Raw genomic sequence first — 14144 nt, forward strand, 5'->3', positions numbered from 1 at the left:
ACTCTTAACGAACGCGTACACATCAGCAGGAACGCTGGTGACTACGCCTGCACACCACAGTGCTGCCTGCAGTGGGAGGCTGAACGCCGGCCTGTTTCCGCCATCATGCCGATTGAGCGGAGCGCTGACGATGCGTCCACTTCGCTTCGTCGTTTTTGCAGCCGAACTCTACATTCAGGACGTCCGTGTAACCTCCTGAGTGCAAGAGGCGCAAGCGCCGTCGATGGCGGGAAAGCACGGTGACATTCCCAACGGCAACCGCGCAAACGCACTTTTCGAACCTTCGTATAAATACTATTGCAGCAAAAATACGCAGATCAAATGCATGGTTGCATTATGACAAGCAGCTTGTTTAAGTTAGCCAGGTAGTAGCAATAGTGGTTGACACGAGCAGTCTTGTTGCCTATAGCTGTTGCCTATGTCGCCGAAGGCGAAGGCAATAACGATACCTGTCGAGGGAACAGTGCTTGATGGAATTATATGCAAACAGCACGACACGCATGCAAACACATTTTGAGTTCATACCTTTGGACCCTGTCTTGTCCTGACCGCAATAGCGCACAGGACACAGTATTCCAAGCGCACAATATCTACAGGTTAATACATAATTTCATAGCAGCGGTTGTTTCCGTTACGTAAATTTTCAAATAGTGCTATTCATAACACAGCAGCCGGTCCTTCAATGAATCTTCCTCTATGAAAGTATCTGACCGATACAACGTTACCAGCTTTTCTGGACAGGAGGGTTTAGTTCGCGTAGTGCCACCAGGTGGCATACTGACCTTAAACTTTTCAAACTTCCCGCGGTGACGCGTGATGACGTCACCAAAACAAAAAAAAATTAAAAGTTATCCCTGCGCATTGAACTTCGCCAGAATGCTTGTCCAGCCATCCTTATCAATGTTTTTGATAAAGCGTAGCCGCTTGTCGCTTGTAAATGACTTATCATCCTAAGAGTGTTTAGCCGCGTCGGGCGATGATTGATTCTGGGCTTTTGATGCAGTTACGTTTTTCTTTTTTCTATTTGATGCTGCGGAGTAAACAAGCTAGGTTAACCGGCAGAAGCAATCGGTGGCAGCCTTTCGTCAGTAGGCACACATTCTTCACGTCTGACCATCGCACAGCGTCTACGAGAGACGCCGTCGTCGACGGCTTCTTATTTTGACCAATCGATTTCGTTAAGGTGCCCCAATTAATTACCTTGTGACTTTGATATCCGCATGCATGGGCTATCGCAGCAGCTACGAATATAGATGTGCTTATATATATATATATATATATATATATATATATATATATATATATATATATATATATATATATATATATATATATATATACGGATATGTTGGTTCTGCACTTTGATGCAAAAGTCAAGACAAGAATTGAGCAAACAGCCTCTCTGTCGTCGTCTGTTAGCATGCTATGACCGAAGCTACTCGTATCATTACATCACATTTACTGGCCGCCCGGCCAGCTATACTTTTGGGTGTCACATATGCAGTACTTGCAGTTAGTTCCCAAACTAGCATCCTGTCATAGTTATGCACGTGCATGAAGGAAGACCGCTATATAAAATTGGCGTGTAGTTATCTATGCGGGATTTGTTTTTTCTCCGTCTTGTCTATCATGTTGCCGTTCCGCCTTTATAATATAGCCGCAATGTAGACTAACACGTATCAAGTGCCATAAAGCCTATACTCAAAGACCTCGCGCACAACTCCTGGCAAATACTTGTATTCAAGAGTTGTACGACTGCCACGGACATCCTTAACGAATGTTTCGTAACACATTATGGGTTTTACGTGCCAAAGGCACGATCTCATTATGAGTTACACCATAGTGGGGAATTTGGGAATAATTTAGAACACTTGGGGTTCTTTAACGTGCGCCTAACCCTGAGTACTCCGGGGTTCTCGCATTTCACACCCATCGAAATACGGCTGCCGTGGCTAGGATTCGATCCCGAGACCTCGTGATTAGCAGCCGAACCCCATAGAAACTAAGCAACTACGGAGGGGAAGGAATGTTGGCAGTTCGAGGAAGGTGACAGCCGGCACGTGAGAGAATTTGTTCTCATCCTCATTGCGTGAGAATCGGTACCAACCGCCGAAGAATGACACCATGGCATGCACTGTACTTAAAGTGATGGAGTCGGCATCCAATATTTCAGACGCGAATCACAATGTAACGACTGAAGACCAGGCATCTCGCCTATACTTGCCGTCGCCTGACAGCTGCCGGGCGCTGGCGTCGGCCACGGGATCTACGTACTTGACCTCTCTTCAACACTTGCCGAAATTATCGCCCTATTTCGCACCATTCGTTTCAGCTGAACTGCTTCAACAACCAATTTATTTGTGCCGAAATTTGGCCACAGCATCAACATTATGGCTTCTCATTTTTAGGTCCTCTCTTACATTTATGCTAATGGTGTCGTGAGATTTCCATCGGTTTCATCTTTCCTAAAATTCTTGCATTTTTGTCGACCTCTGTTCATATTTTAGAGCATTTTTAATATACGTTGAAACCATAGCACGGCCCCCTGATCACGCTGCTCAAGAAGTCAATTTTTCCCCTGAGATCTTGTGCAAGCTTTTCCCTTATTGTCGTTCATCAACCTCCTGATTTCTCTGTAACTTGTATCCTATTTTGACTACTACAATCCCGCGCAAGTTGGCGACGGTACAACGGCCATGTGCTTGAAGCCGTTTAAACCAATTCTACTGTGGACACGACAAGCGCTTTTGCTCAATGCGAATGCAATATTGCATTAATGAGCGCCATTATTACGCATATAAATTCATAGTCTAAAGATTTTGCTGATCCCACGCACTGCGCGAATCAATGTAATAGAAGCTTTCTATGTTGTTTGTTTTCGCTTACGTTAATTAGCGGTAATGCTCAATGTATAGTGCCACAGCAGTGAGTTGATGAGAAATGTTACCTTGCGTGCACTACTGCTCTTTGTCTGCGTAGTACACAACATATAGCGAGCCGTGTTTGCTTGACGCGTTGTCGAGCGGAAGGGTTAAAATTTGGGCCAACTTTAAGGAAAAAAACCAGTCAAAAAACACAAGAGGACAAGAGGAGAGGTTCACACCACAACGACTGAGAGGTTCACACCAGTCGTTGTGGTGTGAACCTCTCCTCTTGACTTCTGTGTTATTTTACTGGCTTTTTCCTTAAATTTGTTGAGCGCTATTATTAGTAACTTGTGAAAGGGTTGACAATTGTCATTGTTCACATGGCACATCGCAACGAGGCAGACCTGTTGGCAGAATTATTGTGCTCCACGTGCCAAAACACTATCGGATTATGAGGCACGCCGTAGTGGCGTACTGCGGATTGACTTTGATACCCTGGTGTTCTTTAACGTGCTCCGATGTCAAAGTGCACGACCGTTTTTGCACTTCGCTCCCGTCGCAATCCGGCTGCCGCGGTTGGGATCCAACCCGCTACCTCAAGCACTGCCACAGCAGTCAAGCTACCGCAGCGGGCACATAAGTGTTGATTTCACGTGCGACCACTTCAGCTGCGCGAAGCCACAATTAATTACCCCACGGTATTTCATTGGGGCATTGCGTCTGCACGGCCTGCGTCAGTAGTCCACTTGACAAATTTTCATGGTTTATTTTTTGGAAATACCAGAAACGGGCAGTACCGTGCATTCAGTTTGCCCGCCACCGCTGTCGTGTCTATAGTAGCAGAGTTTCGTTATCTTCTCGCGTCGTGTTTCCCCTATTCAGTACTTCAACCCTGTATGAGAACTCGGAGCGAACAATGGCAGGGGTGTTATTCGCTGTTTCGCGAATACCCCAGTTCTACCCATTGTTCGCCTCTTCTCCCTGCCCCCATTCTTCCATTCTGTCTACTTCCCCACATGGCTCGCATGTTATAAGTGTAAGCGCTGCAGTTTCTGCAATGCTTTCTGCGGGGGGTCACGGATAATTACAGCTGTCAAGAGTCTAATGTTACGTCGCCCATGGAGTTCCAGAGGGCACTGTGCACGTGTGACGCGATGCGAAGGTCCAAAGGAGTTTCTTGCCCCGCCTTTCCTTTTTTCCACGTTCTTTCCATGCATATACACGCTCTCAACCTCCCTCCGACACGGCGTGCGAGACAGCAACAGCACGAGTGGAAAAGTCGAAGGATAAAACAAAGGAAGCTTCATTTTAAAAAAAGTTGTCCTTATGCCATCGCGTCCTTTGCGGGATTTTAACCACGGCCAACAGGCAGACTTATTCGCGCATTAGACTTTCTGCCTTCCGGAGCAACCTTATCCTGTTGCCAAGGCGCGAACGGTGTATCCAGTTTACTGCAGACGTACAAGCCTGTTTTTTAACCTCTTCATTACTTTTGCCATCCACAGCTATAATGTGGCGGTACTTCTTTTCTACTACACTCCATTATTAAGTCAACTTGCTTTCGAATTATATTCTCTAATAACGTATTCTTGCCATCATTGTTGTACGTAATCTCCGCAGAGTACAAGGGCACGCTCTAATGAAATGCTTTCAATTTGTGCCTGATTAAGCCCGCCATTGTGATGCAAATAAACGTAACTTCAACTCATTTTCACAGAAACAAACGCTGAACGAAACGCTGACGTCATTCTGAGTATAAGGACGCAATATTTCCAGGTCACGTCGCTGCCAAAATGGGCCGACACCATGTATCGACGAAAGGGCTTCACACTGCCAATGCACGCGAAAGATTACCTAATGATGAAAACAGGATACAGGACTGTTCAGTTCTCGCAATTTATACACAAAACACAAGGCACCCGTCACTACGACACTTATTTTTTTGACAACGGTAACAAACAATGGTGGACTGATATACTCTTTAAAGGGTATTAATTTACGTTTCCTGGCCAAGCCGCAAGCGGAGGAAGCGCCGCGCGTATACCGCGGCCACGTACTGTTTTAGCCCTGCTCCTTTTCATCTAGCAATATGACCGCCGCCGGCTTGACGCCCTACCGTAGGCAGCGGCTGGGACTGGTAATCGAGAAGTTTAAGTATATAACGTCCTTGTATGTTTGGCACGAGGCCCAAGACGGCACCCTGTCTTCTAACACGTTCTTATGCATGCGTTAACGTCTCACCTTTCAAGGGATGGCCACCGTGCATGCTGCAATGGTGCTTTCTTTGAGCATGTGTAAGGCGAGAAACGCTATTCTAAAATTTCTGTCCTCGAACTTTTGCAGTAAGCCCATGTTTATGGTATTCCCACAATTGTAGGGGTCACGAGTATGGCAACCGTAACCACTGCGAGGGGAACAAAAATCAGTTTCCTTCGTGTATGAAAGAACGTAAATTTCTAAGTAATGTTTCTTTTTTCGAGGCCCATATGCGGACTTTCTAGCATCTGGGCTTGCTTTCTTTACCGGCTACGGACGGCGCCTCCCACGCGAAATTGTGTGATTCCGCTGTTAGGTCGGGCTTAGTCTTGAAAGTGAAATTTGCTTGTAATGTCGTGGGTGACACGACACGCGTTGTTGCTGGTCGTTCTGCTCATAAACGAGCACGAGCATTCCAATCTGATGAACGGATGACTTGATCCGTAGATCAGATTCAGAGGAAGTACTACTATGCGCGCAGCCACCGTTGTGCTTTGTGTGTTATGTTCTTCTCCAGCGCAAGCTTACCTCATAATGAGCTAGATTCGTGACTCGCTTTTGGAACTGCTTTTTTCTCCACATTACTACAACGTGAGAGTATAGACGTGCTCCATCTACATGGGGGGAATACTGGGAAACGGACTAGGCCTTTTCTTGCGTCTGCGTTTACACATTTATCGCAACAAGTTATTTTTCATAACTGATGTTTTATTTTAGGAGGCTGTAAAAGACAGCGGCCTTATATTAACAGGAGCTCTTAATAACACAGAACATTTAAATGCTTATTTCAAGGAATTTCAATAAAGATGTCCTTATGATAATTAGAAGTCTATCTGCTTGACAACAACTCATCTGAGTTTCCCTGTGCTAGCTGATACCCATTTGCAGCTGGTTCGTGCAATCTCACCTGGGAGAAGGGATCTGCCGCCTATCCCTGACCAGACTCAGTGCATGTCACATAACGTTGACGTGAGCAAAACCCCGCCTACAATTTTAGTGCGCCTATTTAAGGGGCCCCGCAATGTAGTTTTTCACTTCATTCTTTCCTTTTTATCCTTCACCAACGATTGAATTCACCGAGAGTGCAAGCAAGCTTGTGGTGTTTGTTTGCCCGATGTGAACCCTTGGGCCGAAATTCTTCAGCTTTGGATTGAAGAATGCTCCCTATTGTTTCTCTAGCCTTATGGACTAGCTGTTGCGGGGAATGGAGGACATCGCACTTCCGTATCTCGATGACATGGCAATCTTTTATTCATCATGGGCGGACACTTGCAACACTTGTGAACGGTGTTGTGTCGTTCACGAGAGGCCAACTTAATTGTCAAGGTTCCCAAATGCCAATTGTTTACTGTGGACGGCATTATCATATACTCTAAAGTGAAAAGCTGCATGAGGAACACCTGCATCATATTATGGGAGTGTTATCTGACGCTAAGCTAACAGGTAATTCAAGAAGAGTGAGTTCCGCAAAACTAAGGAGACATTTCTTGGCAGAGTTTTGGGCGGAAGAACGAAGAATACGAAAGAAGAATCAGTGGCTCGCATAGCAAAACAAGTAAAGCCCTATGATGTACACCCACTTCGCGTGTTTTTAGGCTTGGCGGGCCATTTATGAGCATTCATTCAAGATTATGCTCTCAAAATTAGCTGTATGACAAGACTGACTCAGAAGTATGTTCCCTTTTGTTGGACAGAAGAATGGGATGACGCCTACCGAGAATTGTTTGGAATAATTTGTTCTGATCCTGTGTTGTGCTTACCAGACATTGCGCTGCCCTTCAAATTGAATACCGACGCTTCTCACTATTGTTGCGTTTCGCCTGCGACACGTGGTTTTGCCGGCGCGACTGCGGCGGGGCGGCAGACATTTTGGCCCGATCGTCGTCACCGCAACGCTCATCGGCAGGTGTTTCCAGGCGCGACTGCGGCGATGCGACCGCAGCGGATCACCCTCGCATTCCAGTCACTGTGCCAGAACCAGGCGATGCGAAAGCAGGGATCATCCCCTCATTACAGTCATTGTGCCCGACCGGCAGCGCTACAACAGGGTGCTACGAGATCGTGCTCGACATGGTGCTACGGCAGCGCTACAACAGGGTGCTACGAGATCGTGCTCGACATGGTGCTACGGCAGCGCTATGACATGGTGCTACGAGATCGTGCTCGACATGGTGCTACGGCATCGCTACGACAGTGTGCGTCACCATTAGCCCATTGTACATTCACGTGCTCGTCTTTTGAGGGGTTCCTTCTTGCCCTCAACTGCGAGAGTATAAAAACAGCTGCCCCCGGACGCCAAAAGGGGGGCTCCGATTTCTTCTGTTGAGTGAAGTGCTCTCCCGTCTCTCTACTTCGGTCAACCTGACCGCCAACTCTCTGAGATGTTAAAATAAACAAGTTGTTTTGTAGTTACCAGTCGACTCATGCTTTGCCGGGACCTTCGGATGCTTCCAGTTGTACCCCAGGCCGCCAGGCCAACGCTACCCTTGGGGCTTGCGACCCAGGTACAACCACGGGCGTCAGCGCCGAGTTCCCAACAGATCGTACCAGCGGTGCGATCCAAACATCTGGTTGCCAGCGGTGAGATCGCCTCCGACTTCAAACAACTGTCTGCCAGCGGTGAGATCGCGACAACGGAGGCCAGCAGCGAAGAGATGCAGTTGACTGTATGCTGAGCAGCTCAACGACGATCCGGGAGCAGTGCAACGAGCCCTGTGTGACGACTGGTTGCCTGCAGCGGAACGACTGCGCGGAATTCCTGCCTGCGAGGTTTGGTGAGTGCGGGACTTTCTTCTTCTGAGCTTTGCCAGACTATTGTTAGTGTCAGAAACAGAGCTGGTAATTGTGGTTGTCGTTGCTGCCGGGTTAGTTTGCGGCAAGACAATAGTAAGCAGTAGAGAAAGCAGCATTCAGAGCAGCCATGGATTTGAAGTCGTTGCGCAAACCGAAATTGTTGGAGCTTGCAAGAGAGTTGGGTCTGGATGTCTCAGACAAACTAAGAAAACCTGAACTGCTAAAGGCTATTCTTGAGTTAGAGGCTGAGGATGACGAGCTGTCGGAATGCCTTGAGACCATTGAAGAGAGGGAGACTGCAAAAAGAGAAGAGCGCGAACTTAAAGAGCAAAAAGAAAAAGAAGAGCGTGAACGTAAAGAACAGAAAGAAAAAGAAGAGCGTGAACGTAAAGAACAGAAAGAGCGAGAGCAACAAGAGCGTGACCGTCAACACGCTTTGGAAATGAAGCGTCTTGAGGTAGAGATGGAACGCGCTCGTAATGGAAGTCAGGCACACGGTGCAGGAGAACGCGTATTGTTCAAAATGACTGACCTGATGCGGCCGTTTAAGCTTGGAGAGGACATTGGTTTGTTCCTGGTTAACTTTGAGCGAACGTGCGAGAAGCAGGGGTTCTCTCGGGAAACGTGGCCACAGCGCTTGCTCACTTTGTTACCCGGCGAGGCGGCCGACGTAGTCGCTCGCTTGGATAGAGAGGAGGCAGAGGATTTCGACACAGTGAAATCGAGTCTTCTAAAAAAGTACCGGCTGTCTGCGGAGGCGTTCCGTCGGAAGTTTCGGGAAAATGAGAAAGGCAAAAGTGAGTCATATACAGAGTTTGCGTATAGGCTTATGTCGAACATGCAGGAGTGGCTCAAAGAAGAGAAAGCGTTTGGTGACCACGATAAAGTTCTGCAGTGTTTCGGGCTAGAACAGTTTTATAGTCGGTTACCGGAGAACGTGCGATACTGGGTCTTGGATAGGCCAGACGTTTGTACGGTGGCTAAAGCCGCTGAGCTAGCCGAGGAGTTTGTGACGCGTCGGGCTCGCGGAGCTAAGGACGGTCAAAAGGGTGAATTTGGCTCGAAGTTTGAGAGGCCGAAGTTCACACCCATGAGAGCAAAGGGGAACACGCGTAGTGAGGATGCAAGTGAAAGCAGTCCGACCAAACGTAAAGAGACGGCGGCAGCCGAAGCCGAACGCAGAAAGCGGTTCGAGATGAGGCGAGCGGGCGTTTGTTATACGTGCCAGAAGCCGGGTCACTTTTCGGCGCAGTGTCCGGAAACAACACCAAAAGTTGTGTTTTTTTCCATAGGCAGCACTGACGAGAACATGAAGCTTCTCGAGCCTTACATGCGAGACCTCCTCGTGAACGGGAAAGAGTGCCGAGTGCTTCGCGATTCCGCAGCTACGATGGATGTAGTTCACCCGTCTTATGTAGAACCCCATATGTTCACGGGCGAGTGCGCATGGATCAAGCAAGCCGTGGAAGCTCATAGCGTGTGTCTGCCGGTAGCAAAAGTGCTTATTGAAGGACCTTTCGGAGCGCTTGAGACGGAGGCGGCAGTGTCATCTATGCTGCCCCCCCAGTACCCGTACCTATTTTCAAACAGGTCCGATCACCTCCTGCGCGAGAAGGGGCTTTTGTTTGGTGAAGCTAGTGTTCAGGCCTTAACCAGATCGAAGGTTCGGGAGCTCGCTGCAAAGGCGGTAGTTGCGGGGCCGACGTTATCAAACAACGAAAAAGGGTCAGAGGCGCAGCAAGCTGATATTCCGAGCACGCCCGAACTGAATAAACTTGAGTCTGTAACGTTAAAGGCGCCAGATACTGGAGAGGAAACGCCCGACGCGGGAAAGTTAGAAGAGCTATCTACTGATTTGCTCATCGCGCCTACGTCAGACGGACTTGATAGGTTGCTAAAAGTCAGCCGGTCGGCTTTGATAGCCGAGCAAAAGAAGGATGGTAGCCTAGAAAACATACGCTGCAATGTCAAAGAAGGTATCGCCAGGAAAACTGCGCGTTTTGTGGAAAGAGGTGGAGTCCTGTACCGGAAGTATCTAGACCGCAGAGGAGTGGAGTTCGATCAGCTGATCGTTCCACAATGCTATCGTCAGGATCTGTTGCGCTGGACGCATGGGGGTTCGTGGTCCGGACACCTAGGAGTTAAGAAAACTAAGGACCGTCTCTTGCAAGAGTACTATTGGCCAGGGTGTTTTCGGGACGCAGACCATTTCGTGAGGACATGTGACACTTGTCAGCGGGTGGGCAAACCAGGGGACAAATCGAGGGCGCCGTTGAAATTGGTACCTATCATTACGGAGCCTTTTAGACGGCTCGTTATTGATACTGTGGGACCTCTGCCGGTAACAGCCACGGGGTACAGACACATTTTGACTGTGATCTGCCCAGCGACAAAGTTCCCTGAAGCAGTGCCGCTTAAAGAACTCAGCTCAGTTGAGATAGTCAATGCACTACTGTCCATATTTGCGCGAGTTGGTTTTCCTGCGGAAATCCAATCAGATCAGGGCACAGTGTTTACTAGCGCTTTGACGACAACTTTTCTCGAAAGGTGTGGGGTAAAGCTGTTACACAGCTCAGTGTACCACCCACAGTCGAATTCCGTTGAGAAGCTCCACTCCGTCATGAAGCGCGTGTTGAGAGCCTTGTGTTTTGAACATCAAACTGACTGGGAGCTGTGTCTGCCTGGGGTGATGTTTGCTTTAAGGACCGCGCCGCATGCGGCTACGGGGTTTTCGCCGGCTGAACTGGTGTACGGTCGCTCGCTTCGATCTCCGCTTCGCATGCTTCGAGAATCGTGGGAAGGTAGGGGCGACGACCCAGTCGTGGTGGAGTACGTGCTTAAGCTCCTCGAACGCTTAAGAAGGGCACAGGAGTTGTCAGGTGAAGCAATGACAAAGGCCCAGCAGAGGGCCAAGGTTTATTATGATCGGACAGCCAGGGCCCGTCGTTTTGAGGTTGGCGATGAGGTCATGATATTGCGCACATCGCTAAACAACAAACTAGAGGTGCAGTGGGAGGGCCCAGCACGAATTGTTCAGAAACTGTCGGACGTTAACTACGTGGTAAGTCTGCCAGGAAAGCGGAAAGCACAGCAAGTTTACCACTGTAATCTGCTCAAACCTTATAGACAAAGGGAAGCAGTGGTGTGCATGATGGTAAACGTTCCTGAAGAGCTTCCGGTCGAGCTTCCGGGACTAGGCTCAGTGACGAACAGGGAAGACACCGGTCAAGTCATTAGTGACCTTATCAGTAAAGCACCGCTGTCGCCCGAGCAGAAAACCGAACTACACCAGCTATTACAAGAGTTTCAAGGTCTGTTCTCTGAGAGGCCTGGTAGGACTTCTGTACTTACTCATGATATAGAACTTACCTCCCCAGAGCCAGTACGATCCAAGGCGTATCGGGTGTCACCCCGCCAGAGCGATATTATGGAGGCTGAGGTAAAGAAAATGCTACAGCTCGGTGTTATTGAGGCAGGTGAGAGTGATTATACCTCCCCTTTGATTTTAGTTGAGGTACCGGGCAAGGAACCTCGTCCTTGCGTCGACTACCGCAGGCTTAATTCCATCACTAAGGATCAAATTTATCCGATCCCTAACATCGAGGAGCGCCTTGAGAAAGTTAGTAGCGCTCAGTTTATTTCCACCCTAGATCTTGTCAGGGGTTATTGGCAGGTTCCACTTACAGAAGAGGCTAGTAGGTATGCGGCGTTCATTTCACCAATGGGAACATTCCGTCCTAAAGTGTTGAGTTTTGGTTTGAAGAACGCGCCATACTGTTTTTCAAGCCTCATGGATAAAGTGTTGCGGGGACAGCAAGAATTCGCTTTACCGTATCTAGACGACGTAGCGATATTCTCCGCATCCTGGTCTGAGCATATGGCACACTTGCGGGCAGTGCTAACCCGCCTGCGCGAAGCGGGCTTGACAGTCAAGGCTCCTAAGTGCCAGTTAGCACAGGCCGAGGTTGTCTACCTCGGTCACGTGATTGGTCAGGGTCGTCGCCGCCCCTCTGAAATAAAAGTGGCCGCTGTGCGAGACTTTCCGCAACCGCGCACAAAGACCGATATTCGGTCGTTCTTAGGTGTCGCCGGCTACTATCAGAGGTACATCCCTAGGTACTCTGATATCGCGGCTCCCCTGACGGATGCTCTAAGAAAGACAGAGCCTCAAACAGTCGTCTGGGACGAGACAAAGGAAAGAGCTTTTAGCGCCCTAAAGAGTGCCCTAACAAACCAGCCTGTGCTACGATCGCCAGACTATACAAAAGGGTTCATTGTTCAGTGCGATGCTAGTGAGCGAGGCATGGGCGTTGTACTGTGCCAACGGGAAAAGGGAGAAGTAGAACACCCCGTCCTGTATGCTAGTCGTAAGCTGACCAGTCGTGAGCAGGCGTATAGCGCCACCGAGAAAGAGTGTGCGTGTCTCGTGTGGGCCGTTCAGAAATTGTCATGCTATCTAGCCGGCTCAAGGTTTATCATTGAGACGGATCACTGCCCTCTCCAATGGCTGCAGACCATCTCTCCCAAAAATGGCCGCCTCCTGCGCTGGAGCCTCGCTTTACAACAATATTCCTTTGAGGTGCGTTACAAAAAGGGGAGTCTCAACGGTAACGCCGATGGCTTAAGTCGAAGCCCCTAACGTAGGAATCAGCCTCAAAATTGTTTGTTACTGATGTTTTTCTTCCTGAGGCAGGATTTTTTTTAACATATTGCTTTTGTTTAGTGTTTCAAAGTGATGATATGCTTTCTAGTGCAATTTTTCAATTTGTGGACGCGTTCTGAGTGATGCTAGACTACTGTAAGGAACTAGGCAGTGGTATAAAAGGGGGAAAGAGCCTGGCAGGGCTTAGTGAGGGTTGTGCCGTGCTTGCTGACTGAGCGGTTGAGTTTCAGCGTAGTTCTAACGCTTGCCGGGAACGAGAACAAAAATGTGAACTTTCCCGAAGTCACTTTGCAGTGTCCCGTGCGAACCTGAACTAGAGAACGAGGCCTTCTCTGTGCGCTGCGCTCAAGAAACGTCGAGGGACGCCCGACTTCGGTTATGAGCATCATCGAGCGACATCCCTCCGGACAGCGGATGCAGTCCCCTGTCCATCGGGATCTCCTTCCCCCGGCGGGGCGGTCTGTTGCGTTTCGCCTGCGACACGTGGTTTTGCCGGCGCGACTGCGGCGGGGCGGCAGACATTTTGGCCCGATCGTCGTCACCGCAACGCTCATCGGCAGGTGTTTCCAGGCGCGACTGCGGCGATGCGACCGCAGCGGATCACCCTCGCATTCCAGTCATTGTGCCAGAACCAGGCGATGCGAAAGCAGGGATCATCCCCTCATTACAGTCATTGTGCCCGACCGGCAGCGCTACAACAGGGTGCTACGAGATCGTGCTCGACATGGTGCTACGGCAGCGCTACAACAGGGTGCTACGAGATCGTGCTCGACATGGTGCTACGGCAGCGCTATAACAGGGTGCTACGAGATCGTGCTCGACATGGTGCTACGGCATCGCTACGACAGTGTGCGTCACCATTAGCCCATTGTACATTCACGTGCTCGTCTTTTGAGGGGTTCCTTCTTGCCCTCAACTGCGAGAGTATAAAAACAGCTGCCCCCGGACGCCAAAAGGGGGGCTCCGATTTCTTCTGTTGAGTGAAGTGCTCTCCCGTCTCTCTACTTCGGTCAACCTGACCGCCAACTCTCTGAGATGTTAAAATAAACAAGTTGTTTTGTAGTTACCAGTCGACTCATGCTTTGCCGGGACCTTCGGATGCTTCCAGTTGTACCCCAGGCCGCCAGGCCAACGCTACCCTTGGGGCTTGCGACCCAGGTACAACCACGGGCGTCAGCGCCGAGTTCCCAACAGATCGTACCAGCGGTGCGATCAAAACACTATGGAACGGGAGCAGTCTTACATCAGAGAGACTCATCACGACCAGCAAACCAACAGCTGCGTGCAGTTGAATACTACAACTGCACATTTAACAAAACTGAATGAACTGTATCACAACAGAAAAAGAAGCGCTCGCCATTTTAAAAGCCATCCGCTACTTCCGTTCATATTCGGAAGGTGCAAAGCTCAAGGTATACACAGACTATGAAGCACTAACGTACATATTTAAGATGGCCGAAATGAAAGGAAAGATAGCTCGTTGGGTGGGTGAACTGCAGCCCATAGCCCGGGAGGTCTTAGGGAAGACACGGATGCAATGTCGCGATTAGGCATTATGCGTTCAC

At 49.2% G+C, this 14144-nt stretch overlaps 1 protein-coding gene across 5 annotated transcripts in view; it reads right to left on the reverse strand.

The window, feature by feature from the left end:
- LOC142579799 (uncharacterized) overlaps positions 1–14144 on the reverse strand; it is a 210873-nt gene that overhangs the window by 175709 nt on the left and 21020 nt on the right. The window lies entirely within an intron of this gene.

This window comes from Dermacentor variabilis, chromosome 4, assembly GCF_050947875.1.
Source record: "Dermacentor variabilis isolate Ectoservices chromosome 4, ASM5094787v1, whole genome shotgun sequence".
Classification (NCBI taxonomy): Eukaryota; Metazoa; Arthropoda; class Arachnida; order Ixodida; family Ixodidae; genus Dermacentor; species Dermacentor variabilis.